The 21108-nt window shown below is 41.5% G+C and overlaps 1 protein-coding gene across 10 annotated transcripts in view; it reads right to left on the reverse strand.

Annotated features, from left to right (window-relative positions):
- Window positions 1-21108, reverse strand: part of FRY (FRY microtubule binding protein) — a 244342-nt gene that overhangs the window by 216993 nt on the left and 6241 nt on the right. For 2 of the 10 annotated variants that reach the window (XM_090133318.1, XM_090133319.1), the window contains exons 2-3: window positions 13161-13366; window positions 11172-11824 (exon numbers count right to left, since the gene is read on the reverse strand). The exons of 2 other annotated variants lie outside the window; for them this stretch is intronic. The gene's annotated coding sequence lies outside the window, so the exon portion shown is untranslated. 6 more of the 10 variants (XM_090133322.1, XM_090133320.1, XM_090133324.1 and 3 more) reach the window with 6 other exon arrangements.

Raw genomic sequence — 21108 nt, forward strand, 5'->3', positions numbered from 1 at the left:
AGGACACCCTCGCTATGTCTGCACATGACACCAAGCTGGGAGGATGAGTCCATCTGTCTGAGGGTAGCAAGACCTTACAGAGAGATCCGGACAGGCTGGATAGCTGGGCTGAAGCCAATGGGATGAAATTCAACAAGACCAAGTACCAGGTCCTGCACTTTGGCCACAACCCCAGGCTTGAGGCAGAGTGGCCAGAAGACTCTATGGAAGAAAAGGATATGGGGGTGCCCAGGAGTCCAAGAAGGCCAATCCTTCCAGAATCCAGGCTTGTATCAAAAAATAGTACTGCCCAGTACTCATCACTAGTGAGGCTGCAACCTGAGTACCGCGTTCAGTTTTGGGTCCTGCACTACAAGAAAAACATCAAAGCCCTGGAGTGTGTCCAGAGATGGGCAATGAATCTGCATGGGATATGGAACACAAGTCTGATGGGGAGCAGCTGAGGGAACTGGGATTATTCTGGAGAAGAGGAGGCTCAGGGGAGACCTGATCACACTCCACAGCTGCTGAAAGGAGGGTGTAGTGAGGTGGGGGTCAGGCTCTTGTCCCATGTAACAGCAATAGGACGAGAAGGAATGGCTTCAAGTTGCACCAGGGGAGATTCAGGTTGGATGTTAGGAAAAATTTCTTCTCCTAAAGAGTGGTCAGGCACTGTCCCTGGAGGTGTTCAAGAAACATTTAGATGTTGTTCTAACAGACGTGATTTAGACCTTTTAAACCTCACTGCAGCTTTCCAATATTGAAAGGAGCATATATACAGGAAGGGGAATGGTTGTTTACAAGGGTGGATAGTGATAGGACAAGGGGGAATGGTTTTAAACTGAGACAGGAGAGGTTTAGATTAGATATTAGGAGGAAGTTTTCCACACAGAGGGTGGTGATGCACTGGAACAGGTTGCCCAAGGAGGTTGTGGATGCCCCATCCCTGGAGGCATTCAGGGCCAGGCTGGATGTGGCTCTGGGCAGCCTGGTCTGGTGGTTGGTGACCCTGCACATAGCAGGGGGGTTGGAACTAGATGATCATTGAGGTCCTTTTCAACCCAGGCTATTCTATGATTCTAGGATTGAGTGGGGAAGTATTAGTTGTAGGTGGACAGCTAGAGTGGATGATCCTGGAAGTCTTCTTGAACCATGATGATTCTGTGATAGAAGAGATCATTTTTGAGATGTATAAATAAATATTCTGTGAGAGATCTGAGGAAACCAGTACTTCTAACATCACTGAATGAAAAGGTATTTGGCCATGCACTACAATGTTGTTCATAGAAATGATTTTATTTAATGCTCCCCACATCCTGTTCCTCCCATTTTTAGAATGCCTCCCTTCCCACTCCTGTTCAGAACAGAGTAAGTACCGCGGTGGTGATCAGCTTAGCTGAGCCTGTTTATATCCGTAACAAACAAACAAACAACACTTCTCTTTTTCAATTTTGAAAGTATTTAGTGCAGAAGGAAGAAACTACATGCCAAGCAGCAGGGATGCACTCTGCTCAGCCTGCAGAGCACACTACTCTAACAGGGTATCTGCACTGACTTTAAATCAGTTATCACAGTGCAGCACAGGAAAGGCATTTAGTACAAGTGCTAGAACGAGCAGAGCCCTGTCACTTGTCCATACTAAGCAAGGAAAGACTCCTTTGGGTTTGTTTGACCAGACCGGAGCAGTATGCAGCTCCCAATTGGTGCAAACAGCTCCAAAAGGCAACTTGGGCATTTCTGCCTAATGCACACCACGCATTCACATCCTATTCTCATGCTCTGAAAGACAGCCAGTATTAATTCTTACTGATGTTTCAACTGTTACCAGGTTTCTTCTGTACAGGAGCCTTTTCTGATGACCACACTCCTTTGTGTAGAAAAGAGATCTGGGTCTAAATGCATGCACTACATGAAGACTCTGAGACACATCGCTGACATTCTGCAGCAGACTGATAAATGTACCAATGCGCTCATTAGGCACTACTCTCTGATATGTTATTACACAATCCCTAGAGCCCAATTTGACAAAATGCCTCTTACCAAACATATGTAAGGTCAAGTGGATTTTTAATAACTTTTACGCAATTTGTGACAAAATGTTCATCTTGCCAACTGACTGCATGCTCACATTACTATTGGCAAAGGCAGTCTGCTGGTAACATTCCATGCTCCTGAAACCATTTACTTATCTTCTTTTCTATCAGTAAATTAAGTGATGCAGAATGAACACCTCAAAAACCATAACCTGACAAATGAGGGCTGAGATTACAGAATAGAGATGACCTTGTTTGCCCACACTATGGCAGGACTTGGATCACTACTCCTCAAAATGGTCACCCATAGCTCCCTGCTGGCTCCCCCGAGAGATCAAAACTGATGGAAACTTTGACAATCACCATTAATAGATGCCATCTCATTCTGATTTTAAGCTCTCCCATCTCCGTCTATTTTCTGAGACCTTTTTAAACACAGTGATTCTATGCAGATTTCACTTCAAAAGTGCTGTAAGTGCCTATTTCTGCCAAGGATTTCAAAAGTGAAAAGGACTGAAATAGATGTTTACTTAAAAGGCACTGACATCTGACATAGACAACTAAAAAACAAAATAAAAACAGAGAATCAAAACATCCTGAATAAAACCCACAAGGCAACAACAACAAGAAAAAAACATCACCCCAACCCTCCTTCTGCTTCCCAAAACCTTCTCTTGGGCTGATTGGAGCACAGCCTGCATCAGGAGCTGGCTGAACTGAACAGTGATGGAGGATGAAGGGATCTGATTTTTCCACATCAGCACTGATTAAGTCCTGGTGAAAGTAATCACATAACCTCAGCCTCGCTGCTTTCTGAGTAAAAATACTGAGGTGAAAGCACTTTATTTGTTAGAAGCTAAGAAATTTTCTACATATGGCAAAAAAGGAAGATAAATGGGTTTGGAGGGGACACTGGTGCTCCAGGATCTGACTTTGCTATTGACCAACAAAAGACATCAGCACACTTCAGCCATGTGAGATCAGCACAAGGATGCTGCCTCTTTGGAAGCGCTATGCTTTCTACTGCAAGTACAGCCAACTTTGTGTTAAGTCTTGGTTTGGTAGGGAAAGGAAGAGTGGAGGTTCATTTCAAGTAGAATATTAAAAAAAAAAAAATGCTTTTACAGAAACAATTGAAAGTTTAATTGTGGGCAAAAATCTGAAATATTTTAGCAGGCTTCTGTAATGTGACTGGGTGCAGTAGTTTTCAGATAGGAACTACTCTTTCGGCCTCTACGCTGGCATCAACAACTTTTCCTTTTTCTGATCTTCCTCCTCACATGGATTTTCATTAATCAGACACACAAACAACTTCAGTGATCCAGATACTGCTATGTTCAATAATCTCTGGATCAAAATGTGAAGCAATTTGTACATTCTGAGCAACAAGAATTGAGCTTTTCCAGCTTTTTTTGCAGAAAGAACAAACTGAAAGATGGGGATCAGAATGGATGGTAGAATAAAAACCCATTTTCTTATAACCACATATGTAAGGTTTCTTCTAGCTAAGTAGTTAGAGGAAAACAAACAAAACAACAGAATACAGACTGCAGTCAGCACCTTCCCTTCATGTAAAAAATTAACCATCCATTTGAATTTAAATCTCCTTTGTCTAATAGACAAATTTGGTAGTACAACATTGCTTTTCTCCTTCGAACTCAAGTAATTCCTTATCTCCCATTTGGCTGGAGGGTTGGAACTTGATGAATCTTGAGGTCCCTTCCAACCCAAGCCATTCTATGATTCTATAATTTTAGACTGAAAAAAAAGTAGGAATTGAACAATAAATCTACCTAACAACCAAGCAAGGCCTTATCTCAGCTTACATGTTCTATACGTGCCACTGACGTAGCCATCTTGATATGCCTTTCTAGTAAAGCAAGCATCAAGAATTTCAGACTGAAGAAAGAAGTTGAAAGATCAACAGAAGCAGCATGTAAATGACTTTTTATTCTGCAATGCCAGTTTGCTGCCCACTTAGTTATTACCACATTAAATGCCAAAAATGAATGCCAATCCTAATGCTAGCTGAAAATTTTGAGCTATTAGAGCCGAAGTTTCTAAACATTATCCACCAAAAAAAATACAAAACCAAACTCAGGATGCCCAAATCTGGTGACAGTAATACCCTGAATAATAACTTTAATACACTTTCTAGCTGTTGTGTGTGACAATCTCAAAAACAAATTCTGAATAAGAATCATGAAGACAGACAAAACAATAGGGTAAGTAAAAAAAAAAAAAAGACCTTCAGTTGCAAAATTCTTTAAAAGATGACTTCATTTAGGAAAACTAAACAATTCAGAAAGCATCACTAAGGGCGCTTTTATACCAGCAATCAATATTGCTTTCTTCAGTCGTACAATAAACCACTGTTAATCATACTGCCAGCCAACTGCTTCAGAATTAAGCAGAGAACACTTATTCAAAGCTTAGGCTAACAAAACCAAATGAACATCTATCTCCACCAACATCCTTTTCTCAAAAGCATTAATACTAAGCAAAGCTCTTGATCACAGAATCACACAATATCCTGAGTTGGAACGGACCCACAAGGATCATCGAGTCCAACCCTCGGCTCTACAAAGGATCACCCAAACCCAAGGTCAGGGCCGTGCCCACAGCCCTGTGCAGGCTGTTCCATGCCCACCGCCCTGTGGTGCAGACCCTTTCCCTCACCCCCAGCTGCCCTCCCCTGCCGCAGCTCCATGCCGTTCCCTCGGGCCCTGTCGCTGTCACACAGAGCAGAGCTCAGCGCTGCCCTCCGCTCCCTGTGAGGAGCTGCAGCCGCCATCAGGCCTCCCCTCAGCCTGTTCTGCTCTGGGCTGAGCACACCAGGGGCCCCAGCTGCTCCTCACACACCACGCACTCAGACACTTCCCCACCTTTGCAGCCCTCCTTTGGACACTAATGGCTTTATGGCCGTCTTACATTGTGGCACCATAACCTGCACTCCATGATGGAGATGAGACCGCACAGCACAGCGCAGAGCAGGACAACTACTTCCCTTGCTCAGCAGTGCTGGGCCTGACACACCCAGGGTATGGTTGGCCCTTCTGTCTGCCAGGGTGCACTGCCAACTCAATTTGCCACTAACTAGAACACCCAAACCCCCTTTGGCAGGGCTGCTCTCCAGCCCCTCGCCCCCCAGTCTGTACACTGAGCCAGGGCTTCCCCAACAGAGGTGCAGAACCCAGCACTTGTGCTTCTTCCACCTGTACTCAGCACTGGAGGCCACACCTCCAGTACTGCGTACAGTTTTGGGCCCCTCACTTCAAGAAAGACATTGAGGCCCTGGAACGTGTCCAGAAAAGGGCAACAATGCTGGTGAGGGGTCTGGAGCACAGGCCTTACAAGGAGCAGCTGAAGGAGCTGGGATTGTTCAGTCTGGAGAAGAGGAGGCTCAGGGCAGACCTTATTGCTCTCTATAACTACCTGAAGGGAGGTTGTAGCGAGCTGGGGGTCGGCCTCTTCTCTCGTGTAACTGGTGATAGGACTAGAGGGAATGGTTTCAAGCTGCGCCAGGGGAGATTTATGCTGGACGTTAGGAAATACTGCTTTTCTGAAAGAGTGGTCAGGCACTGGAATGGGCTGCCCAGGGAGGTGCCCAGGGATGGTGACTATCCTCAAATTTGTCCTGATCTTGGTGCAAAGTCTCTCTGCCCTCAAGGAAATCAACACTCCTCCAAATTAATATCATCTACAAATTAACTTAATACAACTTCCAGATCTTTACTGGAGTCACTGATGAAAATATCAAAAAGAACTGGCCCTAAAATGGAACCCGGCAGAATCCCTCTGGTGACAAGTACAGCAACTGTCAGGCTATGGCCTCCCCTCACGCAACATAGCCATGTTTTGGTTGTCATGGGACATTCTTAGGGTCCCATCATCATACCCTTATGTCACAAGCCACCTCCCTGCCAACCGCTATAAATACGGAGACCCTGACAACAGAACAACAGTCGCTGACTGACTTGTCTGCAAAGCACACATCCAAGAGTAGGAGTTCTTTTCTAAAGCAAAACCATGACTCTCGATTTTTGGTACCTCAGAGTCTGCCCTGGGTCCTCTTCACTGTCCCCAGAGGGAATGACTCTGTCCCACAGAGTGAGGCCCAGCCCACAACCTTTGCTCAGCAGTGGGCACAGATGGCTGCCGAGGGATGGAGAGTCATGGAGGTACCCCCTTGCTGCAGGGCAGCCCTGGGGGATGGGAAAAAGGCCTCAGCAATCCCTGGTGGTCAGGGCAGGGTCCAGATCTGCTCTGACACTGAAGCCTCTGACAAAACACACAGGCTTAGGATACAGTTCCATCTATACAAACCATAGTCTAACTCCAAAAACACCCAAGTCAAGTTTTACATTTGATTAAGTTCTCTGACAGACAACAAAAATCAGTTCTGAAAATTCAATATTTATGTATGTTACCGATGGGAAATAAGGATATTTAGGCATGGTTCAAACCAGCTGACAACATTTTTGATGACTTTTATACATACGCAGTATTCCTATGATTCCCTATTCCTATTGTGCTTAAGAACAAGTCATCCTTTTCCTTCTAGCTTTCATGTGCTGATTCATTATACTCCCTAATGGGAGCTTGCTTATTTTGAAGCAGAAAGATGTGCAGCAAGTATATACGGGCATCTTGAGAAGTACTTAAGGAACACAGGAAACAACTTTATTGAGCATTACAAATCTAAACTTTTTCTTATGTGTTACGTGCCATTCCATATTTATACTGGGTAGTAAATTATCTGCAATTAAACATGGTGCAGATATTCACCATCCTTTTCTGTAAGGCATCTCACAGTTCTGTCCCCTGTTGTTTGGTAGCATTAACTCCTTCTTAGAACATCCTAGTTTAGAAGCAATTAATCTCTAAAGGAAGATCACAGAATCACCAAGACCTCCAAGATCATCTGGTCCAACTGTCTGCCCACCACCAATATCCTCAGTAAGCCATGTCCCAAGAAGATTTTGAGATACACACTGTATGCACTCATTTTTTAAGCTGTAAATACATGGTCATAACCTGATTATAACATGCTCTAGGAAACATGAAGAGGAGTTTGCTTTAATGGGGTCTTTATAATAAGTTTGTTTGCAAAGTTAACGCATTAAAACAGTGAAAACAAACATATCTGAAATTAAGCAAGATTATTTCACATTAGTCCATTTTTTTCTTGAATAATTGCACTCAACTTGCAAGCAGAAAAACACAACTAAGAACTTCAACACTCTTGCCTGCAAGCCAAATGCATATATTTTATTTTAATGGGACTACTTAATAATGAAAAATAGCTCTTGCTACTGGAACTGCTGAAAAGGAACTTACGAGAAGTTTGCTACAGGACAGCGAGGCTGTATTTTGAACTCAGTGTAAGTTCATTGACTTCAATCATGACATTTACAAAAATAAATGACATATTTATTAAGCAAAACTGTTTATAAAGTCATGATGCCTTCAGTTCTTTGCTCCAGAAGATCTACAGCGTTTATGCCAGAAAATAACTTTCTCTTACTTTGCATCAGAGATAAAAACCTTCAGCCACAGCAGGCAGATTTTTATCCCTGTTAACACAGTGTGTCTTTTATCAGGATGCTTACACACACTGTTCTTTAATTCAGGATGGCCTAGGACACCTTATTTGAATCTTTTTCTGTAGCAATCTAAGATTAAACTAAGAACTATTTTTTTTTAAGATAAAATGAGAAGCTAAGGACACAGGCACAAGGTTGCCACCTGTCTTACTCAGTTCTATGACATACAGTTATTTATTTCTGTGATATTTTAACTTAATACAGTAATACATGCAGCCTGGCCAAATACATACCAATGTTATAAGATTTTTGATTTATGCTTGAGCACTCTGAGTACTGCACTGCACATTTGGGTATTCTTACATAAGAGCCACTGGTGCTTTGGTTAAAAGTTTACACAAAACCCTACCACATTCTAACACTAACTCATTTCTCTGAGGTTTTTTAAAGTAAAAACCATGCATGAATATCAGAGAGCACACTGTAAATGATCGTTTCTAATCTTAGACACATATCAATTATTCACTAGCTTGTTCTTCTTGTGCTTTATCGTATAGACTTCACCATGGTAACACTATTCTTCATTTCCTTGCCTTAATCAGTGAATCTGTAAACTAGTATTAGATTTAGCTGTTGGATTACTTGGCATTCTACTTATTACAGCACAAATGTAGACATGAACAGTGTCTGTTTTGTTGCACCATGAACCGTGGAGTTTGCAGGATAACAGTATGCCTCCATTTGCTTAGCAACACAAGAGGATAACTTTTCTAAAACGAAGCCAGTTCCTGCTTTTCTTACTAAGCATAAATATATAGCTCTGAATCACCACCAGGAAACTGAGAATGTAAAAGGTGTCAATGTAATGACCTGAGGCAATACTTACTCTAAGCTCCTTACACAGTCCATCTTTCAAAGACCAGACATTTTAAAACTCCTATTAAGGTTTAGAATCAAATCACTTGTTTTCAGTAAGTAACTGAACCAAAAACGTGTTCACGTCTGCCAGCCTTCTTGGTGCTATAAAACTTACAGAAGACAACGTTCATTTGATTGTTTTCTTTCCCCTTCTTCATATGTACTGCCATTGCTACATATATCATTTTCCATCTTCTCAAAATAAATATTTTTCTAGCAGCTTTTCAGTCCACCTGTTTCTTTTTTCCTGTGAGTTTTTCTGCCTCCCTCCTTTCTTTCTAGTTCTCTTTTTCTTCATTGTCTTTTTCTGCCTGTATTTCACCAGTACTCTTGATCCTATTCATCTTCACCTCCTTTTTTTCCATTCTGTTACACAGTCACACTTCATTTTCATACATCTCAATTTGTGAGGCTTTTTTTTTTTTAATTACTTATTAATCCATAAGACAAATCCTTAATGCTTTAACATTACACCATTCCTGCCTTCAACTTGTGAAGCAAAACAATATTTTCTTTTTTCCCACTCTTAGACTGGGTCTCTAGGGAGCACCAATCAAGCTGTGCTTTTGAGCATATCATTAATTTTGATCCTGGCAGCAATTTCTAACGTTTCTTTAATATGTAAAAATCTATCTGTAATATTGCCAGCATGGAAGCAATAGCCTTTCCCAGTCCTTAATATCATTCTCTCATCATTCTTTTTTAGAATAATGAACTATGTGATACGTTCCCTTGAAGAATAATTAACCTCACGCCGGATGAAAGTGAAAAAGGTGCAATTCATTTTCCTGAAGGAACTATCACACCACAAAAACTGCACAAATAAGAAATTTTGGGACGGCACAGGAGGATGGATATTGCCTAGAAAGAAAAACTCTTAGTTGTTCACGCTTGGCTAAGACTCCGTTGTCCTTGACAAATCTGTAAGCATTGGTGAACCCTTCCTTTTGGTCTGCCCTGCTCACCAGTGGCCTCCTGTCTCTTGAAAGCAGGAATTACCAGGCTTGTACTGAATGGCTGTCAGCTATCCTTCTGCAATGGAGCTGAGCATGGTGTGGTGGTTTCTTTGTGCTGCTCTTTCATCCAGAGCCCTCACTTGTGGAATCACACAGGGATCTGTCATCTTCTCCCCCACCTCAGTGTAAATAAGGTATAAGTAAATGTAACATAAAACAAAATAAAAATAGAATAGGGGAAACTGTGATGCAAATTCAATTAGAAACTTGATCATATTTTTAGAGCCTCACTGCTGTCAGGGAGTATGTTTAAGACAACAACACAAGAAAGCACAACTGACTGAATCTATCTCCTCCAGATACAAAAATGGTATTGAAAGGTCAGCATTAAGGCTCTGAGCACCTTCTCTTCCTCCTTTCCCAGGAATTAGGTGGCTGTGTGGCTGTGCTCAAGGGCAGATTCTCTGCAATGCAGAGAGCTGTGAGAAAAGCTGCTGGGAAAGATTTACGAAAAATCTTCTTAAGGGTTTCCCTCTTTTCCCTGGGTACTGCGCTGAGCCTGTGGTCCCTGTCTGAGTGTGCATGTGGCCTAGCCATGTCTGCTCACTGACCCACTGGCTTCATCTTGGGCCTTCATGACTACAGACAGACCTGCCTGGCAAACTGGACACCAAGCTGGACATACCTCAGCAATGTGCCCTTCCTGCTAGGAAGGCTCATAGTATTCTTAGCTGTGTTAGTCAAAGTAAGGTTAGCAGGTCAAGGGAGGTGGATCCTTCCCCTCTACACTTGGCTACACTTGGAGTGCTGAGGCCAGTTCTGGGCCCCCCAGTACATGAGAAACCTGGACAGACTGGAGTCCAACAGAGGGCCACCAAGATGATGAAAGGCCTGGAGTACCTCTCCTGTCAGGACAGCCTGAGAGAGCTGGGAGTGCTCAGCCTGGAGAAGAAGAGGCTCAGGGGGATCTCATCAGTGTCCACAGATAGCATGGTTGTATTTATATGCCAAGAGGCTCTACCCAGTAGACTGTGCCAGCACTGGCACACAGGAGGTTCCCTCTGAACACTAGGAGCATTTCTGTGCTGTGCAGGTGGTGGACCACTGGCACAAGCTGCCCAGAGGCTGTGAAGTCTCCTCCTTGGAGTTCTCTGAAAGCCAGACATGGCTCTGGGCACCCTGCTCGGGGCGTCTATGCTGCAGCAGGCTTGGGCCAAGTGGCCTCCAGAGGTTCCTTCCCCCCCACAGCCATTCTGTAACTGTATGAAACTGGTCTTACTGGCTGCCCCTGGATACTGCCACCACATTACACTCTCCTTACTAGGGTGGGATGGGATTATGCTCATTGTTGGCATCACCAGCTGCTGGCTCACTTTCACTGGGAGGGCAACTACATCCTGCTGATCCCTGACAATCAGGCTCAAACACTGGAAGTACTGTATCTTAAGCTCTCAGTAAATGCTGATGTTAATGTATGGCCTAAAAAAAAGCAGCTTCAGATACCACCAAAACAAAAAGTCATTTGTAAAATACTTAAAAAAAAAAAAAACTTTTTCCTATCCATCAATGGCAAGGTCATCATATCTCCATATCACACTGAGTCAGCCCCAGTAATCCATACACTCACAATGTACTCAGTTAACCATAATATTCCATTCACGCATATCAAACTACTGGCACTTCCCTCTGCACACAGAAGCTGCCCGGCCAGCAAAGGAGGACAGCAGGAGTGTACTCACAGCTCCCTTCAGCTGAACGTACTGCAGCTGCAGGTGCTTCAGGTTCTTTTCCTCGGGCTTGAACACAAAGCTTCAGTGATCTCCTCAGAGCAGAACAGTGTGATCCTGAGCTCTTCCCAGGAGGAGCTTCTCCATAAATACACTAGAAAGCTCCTGTGATCATTCAGTATACCTGCCAGTTCTGACCACCCTGCAATTTGCACCACACAATTTACACCATGCAGGAATGTAGATTACAGAACCAGTAAGCGGTAAGTGATTCATGGGCCTCTTCTTGCTGAAGTTAGTATAATTTATAATTATTTCAACAAAGTCGAACAAAACAGTCCTTGACTATTGCTGCAGTGCTTTGAGGAGTCTGTCCTGCAACCAGCCAAGTTCAGCCAGCAAAAAGACCACAGAGAAGATTCACACATGAAGAGCTTCACATAGGGGAGAAAGAACTTCACTTGGTCGTGATGTATTAATGTGAAGAGGCCTCCCAAGACACTTCTGCATATAACACAGGTGTATGTTTATTGATAGAACTACTAAAAGGACTGTTGCTCTCCCATTAGCACTTCTGCACGTGCTGTCCTCTTTGCATGAATGCTCTGTGCAGCCCCTCCATCCACAGCTGCTCTCAGCATTTGGTACCAGTCGTAAGGTGGATTCTGTAAAGAGCCAAAAGTTTTCTTCCTCAAAATCTATCACTTTCCTAAATACAAGACATGAACACCACTTGAAATATGATACTGCTAAAATACATAATCCAATAATTGAATTTTATAGCATAAAATGAAGACTTATGGTTTCAGAGCATGAACTTCCAATTGTTTAAATTACAATTATTTAAAATTCCAAATCAACTTTGATCCAAAAGGAGAACAGTGTTAGGTCACCTGCACAAATTATACTTTAGCACTGTAATTTAACTGATAATGCTAACAAATTTCTGCTGGAAGTACTGAAAACTAGGAGCATGTTGAAAATGAGACCTTGTTATAATACTTAGATTGAAAATACTTCTCTAGAGAGTAAAACACTTACTCAAAATAATAGAAAATAAAGCAACTGCCACTTGAAAAATCTTTCCTTGACCAAACTTGGAGATTTGATGTTGTTATGTAAAAAAGGCCATTTGTTACCTGTTTGTTACCCACTAGCCTCAACAATCTTTTTAAGCAGTCAGACTCTTATGATGAATATTATACAAGACCACACCAGAAAGGATTTTTTTCTCATTTAACATTTTTCCATCTGACCAGCAACAAAATGTGTTAGGCTTTCTGAATCATACACAGCACAACAAAGACTTATTACTGGCATTCATTTGTTTAAATTGTAGAGCAATGTTCTATAGCTGATATTTACAAGTTTGAGGTCAAGCAAAGCAAGCTAGAGGGAGTTTATCTACACAATTTAACAAAACAAAACATCACCAACCAACTAACCACCTTTTTGTCCTGCCACAATATACATCAAAACACAGAGAAGAAAGGCCAGACCATAACTGGATGCAGTACTTCTAGATTCTGACCACGGAGGTGGAATGGAAGTTAAATAAGAATAAAATAATTCTAACTTAATTAAAAACTGCAGAACTACCTATTTAAAAACAGATATGACATTCCAAGTTTTAAGATGCTTTTTATCTAAAAGATTACTTGTTACATTGTAGACTGGATTGAGCCCAACTTGGCTGTTAAAGTCTAATGCACTCAGTTATGTTGAATGGGATCGCTCCTTCCAGTCACACTGGAGATGCAGACAAATTTAAAAGAATTACAGTACAGCAGCCTTTATCTTAAAATTCCATTTAATTACACTTCTAGTCTGACTAAAGGCATCTAATGCTGTAACATTTCTGACTTCCATATTTTCTTCATAATATCAGAGGACTTATTGCAGAAATTAATAGGATGCTTTGCTTAGGTATATTACAACAGTTCTAGAGCCTCTACTGTACCAGAATAGGCTTGATGCTGTTGCCCACAAACAGACACTTACCCAGTGCTGCTTCACAGGTGGCAGTGTGTCACAGTCCCCTAGTGTCAGCTGAGGAAGACATGGGTCTCAAAGCAGTTAAATTACACTTCACATTGTCTTGTTATGTTCTTAAGTAGCTTTTCTGTCCTTAACACCTGTTTACCTCAAACTACTGAAGCAATTTGGACATGCTCCTGGATGCTCTTATGCTTTTTAAGTATCTTAAACTGGCAAATAAACAGGCAGAGAGGGAAAAAAAAGAAGTTTGAACAATCAGTCTCAGATCATTGGCCTGTATTTTATGTAAAAATTAAGCAGACTCCCTACAGAATTACATTATGCGATACATTACACACTAATTCATCATCAAAATACCCGTGGTTAATAACTAACTTCAGGGTATAACTGACACCCCCACAAATAAAAGAATATAAGTCATGATTTACACATATATCAGAAGCTTTTTTTGGTTCAGAAATGGAAATCATAACACAGCAACACTAATTAAAAGTCTCCAAACCTACCTTTAACTTCCTTGGATTTATGCTCACCTATGGGAATTCAAGGATGACGAATGAGCTGCCACAGCTCTTGCCTTATTTCAGAGTCATGCAGGCTCACCTGGTCAGCTTGTTGAAGGCAGGCATGCCAAAAACATTAAGTCACTCACATTAGGGCAAAAGGCAAGGACTGAAATAGGTCGCTCTATCAATAACACTCCTAGTTCTTTTTTCAAATTCTGCTAGATTCATGTACAACCTACTATATTAGCAAAATTCATTAAATACATCAAATACAATAGGCTGAATATGAGATTGTGAAATAAATTAATTAGCCCCCAAGGCTGCTCATTAACAACGCATGTAGATGCTAACACACAGTTCCAATGTGACCATACACCAACAGTTTGGACTCAGTGGCTGTACTTGCAGTGGCACATGACAAGTTATGGATGATTTTGCAATAAAATGTTAAGCCATCAGAACTGTTGCCAGTAAAGCAAGTACATCTGTGTGAAGGAGCACCTTTGTATGCTCACTCTACAACCTTTTATAAAAAACTGCAATCAAACAAAACAAAAAAATGCATTGTTGGAGCTACACACAAAATGCCAATAATGATAATCCAAGTATCTGAAGGAGGGCTATGGGAAAGATGGGGACAGCCGGGCCCCTTGTGATAGGATAAGGGGAAATGGTTTCAAACTAGAAGAGAGGAGAGTTAGATCGGATATAAGAAAAAAAGTTCCCTTCAGTAAGTGTGGTGAGGCACTGGCACAGGTTGCCCAGAGAGGTGGTGGGTGCCCCTTCTCTGGACGCTCAAGGTCAGGCTGGATGTGGCTCTGACACACCAGATAAACGTCCCAGTTTAGTGCAGGACTAGATGCCCTTTAAAGATCCCTTCCAATTCAAATAATTCTATGATATTAGTGTGTAATGAAGAAAAAAATGTAATTTAACAGCAGATTCCAACACACCAGAATACCACACTGCACATGAAACTTTGTGTCCCTGCTCTTCTGCTTCCCTCACAAGCAAGCATAGAGATGGGAAGCCCACAAGCAGTAAGTCTTTGTGGTGACAAACTGGGACACCTTTCACCTCCACCCTACCTGTGTTGGTAGTGGCTCTCTGATGATTACCAGCAGCTCATACTTCAGCAAAAGGCACAGAAATCACTAAAATGTGAACAGATAGCACCATTAACCTTTTTTAACCCTGAATAGTGCAAAACCATTAAAATACAAATTAAAACTGCCGCTCTCAAAATGCTTCTACAAAGCATACTTACGAATTCTTTAAAAGGTCATAGTATGGGGAAGGAAAATACCTCCTCAGCTGATCTTTATACAGCTTCAGATACATTTGTGTCTGCCACCAAGCAGCAAAAACATGTGTGGCATCATGTTCAGAGTCATGGCAGAAGAAATGCTAAGAGGGGATGGTGGTGCCTCTTCAGAGACTGGAGATCTAAGGTACGTCCCAAAGTGAAACTGTTTTGCTCCAGCACCAGAAACTGCTACGCGTACTGCAGCATGATGTATGACGTATGGAATGATGCAAATGGGGCACTACGCTCCATTCAGTCATCACTTCCCATGGGCATCTGGCAGAGGTATCCACGATGTTCACCTTTCAAAAGTGTCTGTCAGTGTGGCAACTCATAGCAAGAACGCTATGCCACTCAGCCCTCAAAAATATCTCTCTATGCTTCAATAACCACAGGGTTCCCACTGGCAGGGACATGGGAGCCATCAGAACAGCTCACATTAGTGCTTCATCTAATGCAGTGTGCTGGCTACTCATTAGCCTGTAGCAGATGGTTTGACAGAAGGTGCAAGAAATTCTGTGGTGGACAGTTCTGATTGGAAACGTGTGCTTTCAGTTGCTCCATCTTATTTGCTTATATTCTGAAGCACAGGGATCTACAGCCGAAATGACTTGAAAAACAGTCAAGTAATTTTTGCGTTACATACACAGATTACACTTAAGCACCTAAACGTTTGTTGGAGAAATACCAGCATCCCCTTGTCACTCGCATATTTCTGTCAGTTAATCCCAAACTAATTACACATCATGAAAAAAGAGCTTCTTACATATTTGAGCTTTTTTGACCTCATTACACACTTCACTCATCCATTAGAATGGAAAGACAGGAGAAACAATAAAGGCCAGCTTCTGCATATAGTTCAAAGTGGAAAAAGTTTGAAACTGCCTATCTTCTCAATCTTGCTTTATATGGAAGGTGTTCCAAAATCTACAGATCATTGTTGTCACACACTGCCTTCTATTTCTGGATAGCAAATGGCTGTACATAAGCACACATATTCCAATCTTTGCTGACAATTAACTCATATGGGCAGATCAGGAAAGAAAAAACAAAACACTTGGAGGCTTGTATCATCTATTAAGCCAGCAACACAGAGGAATGTTTACTTTGAAGTCTCAACAATGTGCACTTTCTTCCATTCCCTCCGTTGAAGTACCTCCTAATGTATGTCAGCACTGTACCTCACACAATGTTAACTTCTTCAGAATCTTTCGTCATTTTCAGTAAGCAAATACACAATCTGCAAGCATATCTTTTTTTTCCCCCAACGGACGCTCACTTTTTATCCAGCACAGCATCTGTGGTACAGTTATCTGTACCACTATTAATAGCTAACAGTGTAATTACTGCCTCCTGAATCTTTTCACAAGCACAATTTTTATGATGTAGTAAAATGTTATCTACCATTTTAAGCTACTACAATTGCTACTGTAAGAATTCCACAGTCTTAAAAATTGTATAGAAGAACAGGCTTATGCTTGAATACAGCTTATGTGGCACATTAAGGATCTATCTGCTCACCTCCTAAGGGAAAAAGAAACACCAACCTGTGCAATTTATTTAAACCTTTCAAAAGAACCGAAAACCAGCTCAGCCATTTCTTTCTTTCTTCCTTTCTGTTACCTTCTAATAGTAGCAGAAATTAGAAGCAGAGTCATAATACTACAGACTGCTTCAGACTTCATACGAACGCTGCTGTTTCTCAGCTGGATGCAGTGACCTAAGTGCCAGTGGGTACTTCCAGCCCTCACAAGTTGTTCCGGAGTCCTGCAGGCAGCACACAGATCCTCCCAAGGGATGGGGAATGTAATCAGGCTGTTCAAGAACAGAGTTTCATTTGTGACTGGTAGGAACATAGATACTCCTACTATATACCTCCAAATGCGTTATTAGCATGTGAATTGCTAGGCCAGTGTTATAAGGGAGAAAAGACTCTAAAGTAATGCTTTCAAGGGAAAATAAAGAACACTGCAACAGGAGAAAAAAAAAAAAAAAGCGTTAAAAAAACAACTTTGAAGACAATGAAAAAAAAGGCAGAACAGCAACGTTCCATTCCCACAGTATGTCTCCCTCCACTGACAAATGTGGCGGTAGGAACTAAAGGAATCTCGACTTTTTCTATTTTTATAACTTTCTTATGCAAATTAATTATTTATTTTTAAATATGCTTATAAATTTAAGTCGTTAATTCACCCCAAAAAACCCCACAAAACAGCAATGAGAGCTGGCAACAACTAATGATGTCACCATATTAAATACCCGCATTTACACCAAGTGTTCTACATCATCCTATCAGAGATAAGATAGAACAAGATGAACAGTCTTAACTGTTCATTATGGCCTTTCATTAGCATAAATTGCACCAGCATTTATAGCTGAAACCTAAAGCAGACTCCAGATGAACAATCCTGTTTTGTTTCCCCAATTTGATTTTACATGAAGGGGAGAGAAATCCCCAAACCACAGCCTTCAGTCTCTGAAGTTGTGCTTTTATTAAAGAACAAAACCAGGAATCCTTAGCAATACAACTGCACACAAGAAGAATCCAAGCTGGTTTGTTACTGTTGACTCCATTTAAAAAGCTCAGAATCAAATCTAACCTGTAACCATGAGGTCCACACAGGAACTCTTTTCTACCGGACCTTATTTTCAACCCAGCAAACTTCAGTGGTTACCTAGGAAAAAAAATCTCCACAGTCTCCCTCTAGGGACTATCAAATCATTGAGAACTGCTGCTTCTAAATAGCAGCAGTAACAAATTTGTATTTGAGTAACCATCTGCAGCTATAGCTCCCCAAAGAAAACATTGGTTTTGAGTTATGTCTGCATAGGTAAATACAAGGCAGAACAAGAAGCAAGCCCAAGCCCTAAACACAGCTGCCCCATACTGCTCACTGCACAGCTGCCTGTGGATCTGAGTCCATTCTCTGGGACAGACCTGCTCCACAGCATGGCCAGGTTGGTCCCTGCCCTGCAAACGTGGCTGCAGGGCGCTGCTCCCAGCTGGAGGCCAACCCACACTCTGCAGTCTCCTGGCCTGACTGGTCCTCTCCTGCCTGCTCCTCTCTGCTCCCCAGTAGTGACTCCAGGAGGTCCTCACCTTCCTAACAGTCCATGTGATCCCAAGGACAGCAGTAAGGGCTAAATATACAGGCAGATGTCCTCTCTTCCTTTTTATAATGGCAGTGTTTGCCACCTCGTATACAAGATACTGGATGTATACAAGAAAATGGAAATAAATGATGTGTTTTACCTTCTGAGATGCAGTTACTCAAGTGCTTGCTAACGTCAAGAGCAATACTGAACTATTTTTGTACTGAAGGGCACCTGCTTATGTTCTCATGAAACTGCTGTATAATGGCCATAATCCATTTACTTGCCATACTTAGATTGTGGAAGCAGTGTCACTGCAGCATGACTTTCCTGAGTGTATGAGGTGACAGAAGGACCTTGTTCCACTTTCCACCATTGTCCCTACATGGTTAAAAACAGCAAATCGGTTACAACTACCAAATCACATAATGAAAGGTAAGACTTGATTCCCAAAAGTCAGTTTGACATGAGTTAGAAAAATGCATTCTTTGGAAGAACATATTAAAATGAACAGATGCAGACCTGTACACCATACTTCATTCGGAATACTACCAATTTTCAAGAGGCTTTATCTGTGCCCATTTCTCACCTCCCTGAAATGTCAGTTTTCCCCTCCTTCATTCTTTATTATCCTTCTTTTACATCTAGTTCTTATTACTGCCACCACTAAATGCCTTCACATCGGTTTTCCCTAATTTATGTCATTTATCTTTTCAATCTTTACCTTTCTTTTTTTTTTTTATTTCTCTTCTGGATTTTGCTTTCCTTCTCATCTCCTGTACATAGTGTAAGACTAAACTGTTGAGGACAGCACTTACCCATAACACACTTCTGGGTGCCGCAAGATTTAGCTGTAATTAATCATTATAGACAGAAAATAGTTTTCTATTATCCTTTCTGAAATTAAAAGAAATAGGAAATCACCCAATAAGAAATAAAAGTCATTATCCTATTTGCATGGTACGGATTAATTTCAAGATGACTTGTGTAATAAGACTTCCAGGCAAAATTGATTAAATGACACTGCAGCAGCCCTGAACTAAAATAATATTTCATAAAAATCATTCTTACTTGAAGGGAGTCAAACACTGTGTTGAGGTACGTGACTCCACATATATTTTTAATAAACTGCAGGAACTTCATATCTGCAATGTTAAAGCTATTCATTCCAACAGATGCCTAATCCCACATGCAAGACTGCACCCCTAGTACAAACTCTTGCTTAGATTTTCAGGATAAGGGTATTAAGCTGCAAGATACACACTCATTATAGCTTTCAAATTAATAATGAAAACTTACAACTTCTGAAAAAAAAATCATTAATGAAATATCTGACCCATATTAAAAAAAAAAAAAAAAATAGGCTGGTGCTTCTAGTAATTCCCTGTTGATAACAGGCATTCCAAGAAATACTATGTTTTCAGAACATTTTGCACTTCTCATGAACAAACAATTTTATTTTTTGAGATTTATATTCTTATAGAGAGCATTAGAGCCCAAGAGTTGCACAGTAATTGAAATGCAGAATTCAGGTCTGTTCTGCTAAAGCTAAGAAGCTTATGTGATCACGGGGTCCGCAAACATGTCTCTCTCTTCCCCTCCCAATAGTTCTCAACTGCTTGGGAAGCATTACCCATTTTTGCTAGAGCAGTGACCTGAGAGGCAGATAACTTACTATGTGCTCCATGGAAACAGCCGAGGAAAGAACTGCTTCTGAGGGACAGCTCCGGTGTGTGCCACAGCTGTGACACGGGCTGGAGTACAGGCTCACATCACGTTACACATTAACTAAGTCTCATGGAGAGACATTTCACCATCATCATCAGATGAACCATAAGATAAAAATTCCTAAGAAACTGAACTTTATTTGCACCAGACCTCATAGGATAACATGTCTGCTGTTAATATCGACCACAATTAATCAGGAAGAGGAAGGAACTGGCAAATAAAGTATAAAAGATGCAGGTGTTACTACTTTTTATTCTAAATCTTCTAATAAGGATTGTCTAATGAAAATTTTTAATCATCCATGTGACTTCTCCTTCAGATTGTGCATTGCTGGGAAGATCTCAAATGAGCAACACAACTTTTTGTGGATATAAAATGTAGAATTTTGGAGGTACTAAAAATAACCATTTAGTAATAACCAAATTGAAGGTTAAGGACTAATCAGAGCAAATTTCAGAGGGGCATTTCAGAGCAAATTCTGATTAGGATAATATATTCAGCTTTCCTTCCAACTCATTTCAAAGCTCATCACAAAACAATATAAAAAAAAAGGAGATACGGAGATAAGTGATGTTAAGTCTGTTAGAAGTACTTTAATAAACAGTGACGTATGTATTTTCCCACTTAATAATAGACTACGACTGTGTTAGCACATTTAAAATGGTTGGTGGGTTACCTGTTGCCTGTATTGCCCTCAGGATCATTGTGGCATCTCAGCACATACTGAGGCTAAAGCCATGGCCTCTGGGCAGCAGCAGGAAGTCCAGTACTCTCAATATCAAGTAAATCCCAGCTATGCTGTTTTCATAGAATCACAGAATCACTCAGGTTGGAAAAGGTCTTAAAGATCATCAAGTTCAACCACAACCTAACCATCCTACCCTAACTCTAACAGGCCTCCTCTAAGTCATGTCCCTGAGCACCACATCCAAAGGGTTTTTTAAACACATCCAGGGATGGTGACTCAACCACCTCCCTGGGCAGCCTATTCCAGTGCTTAACAACCCTTTCTGTAAAGAAGTTTTTCCTGATATCCCACCTAAACCTCCCCTGGCACAACGTGAGGCCATTTCCCCTCGTCCTGTCACCTGTCATCAGTGAGAAGAGACCAGCCCCATTCTTGCTGTAAGCGAGATATAATAATTTCAGATACTGGAAGAGAGCAGTAAGGTCTCTCCTCAGCCTCCTTTTCCCCCGACTAAACAGCCCCAGTTCCTTCAGCCTCTCCTCTTAGGGCATATTCTCCAAGCCCTTCACAAGCCTCGTTGCCCTTCTTTGGACCTGCTCCAGCACCTCCATGTCATTTCAGTACCAAGGT

The sequence above is a fragment of the Phasianus colchicus genome, chromosome 1 (genome assembly GCF_987193195.1).
Source record: "Phasianus colchicus chromosome 1, bPhaCol1.hap1.1, whole genome shotgun sequence".
In the NCBI taxonomy this organism is placed as follows: Eukaryota; Metazoa; Chordata; class Aves; order Galliformes; family Phasianidae; genus Phasianus; species Phasianus colchicus.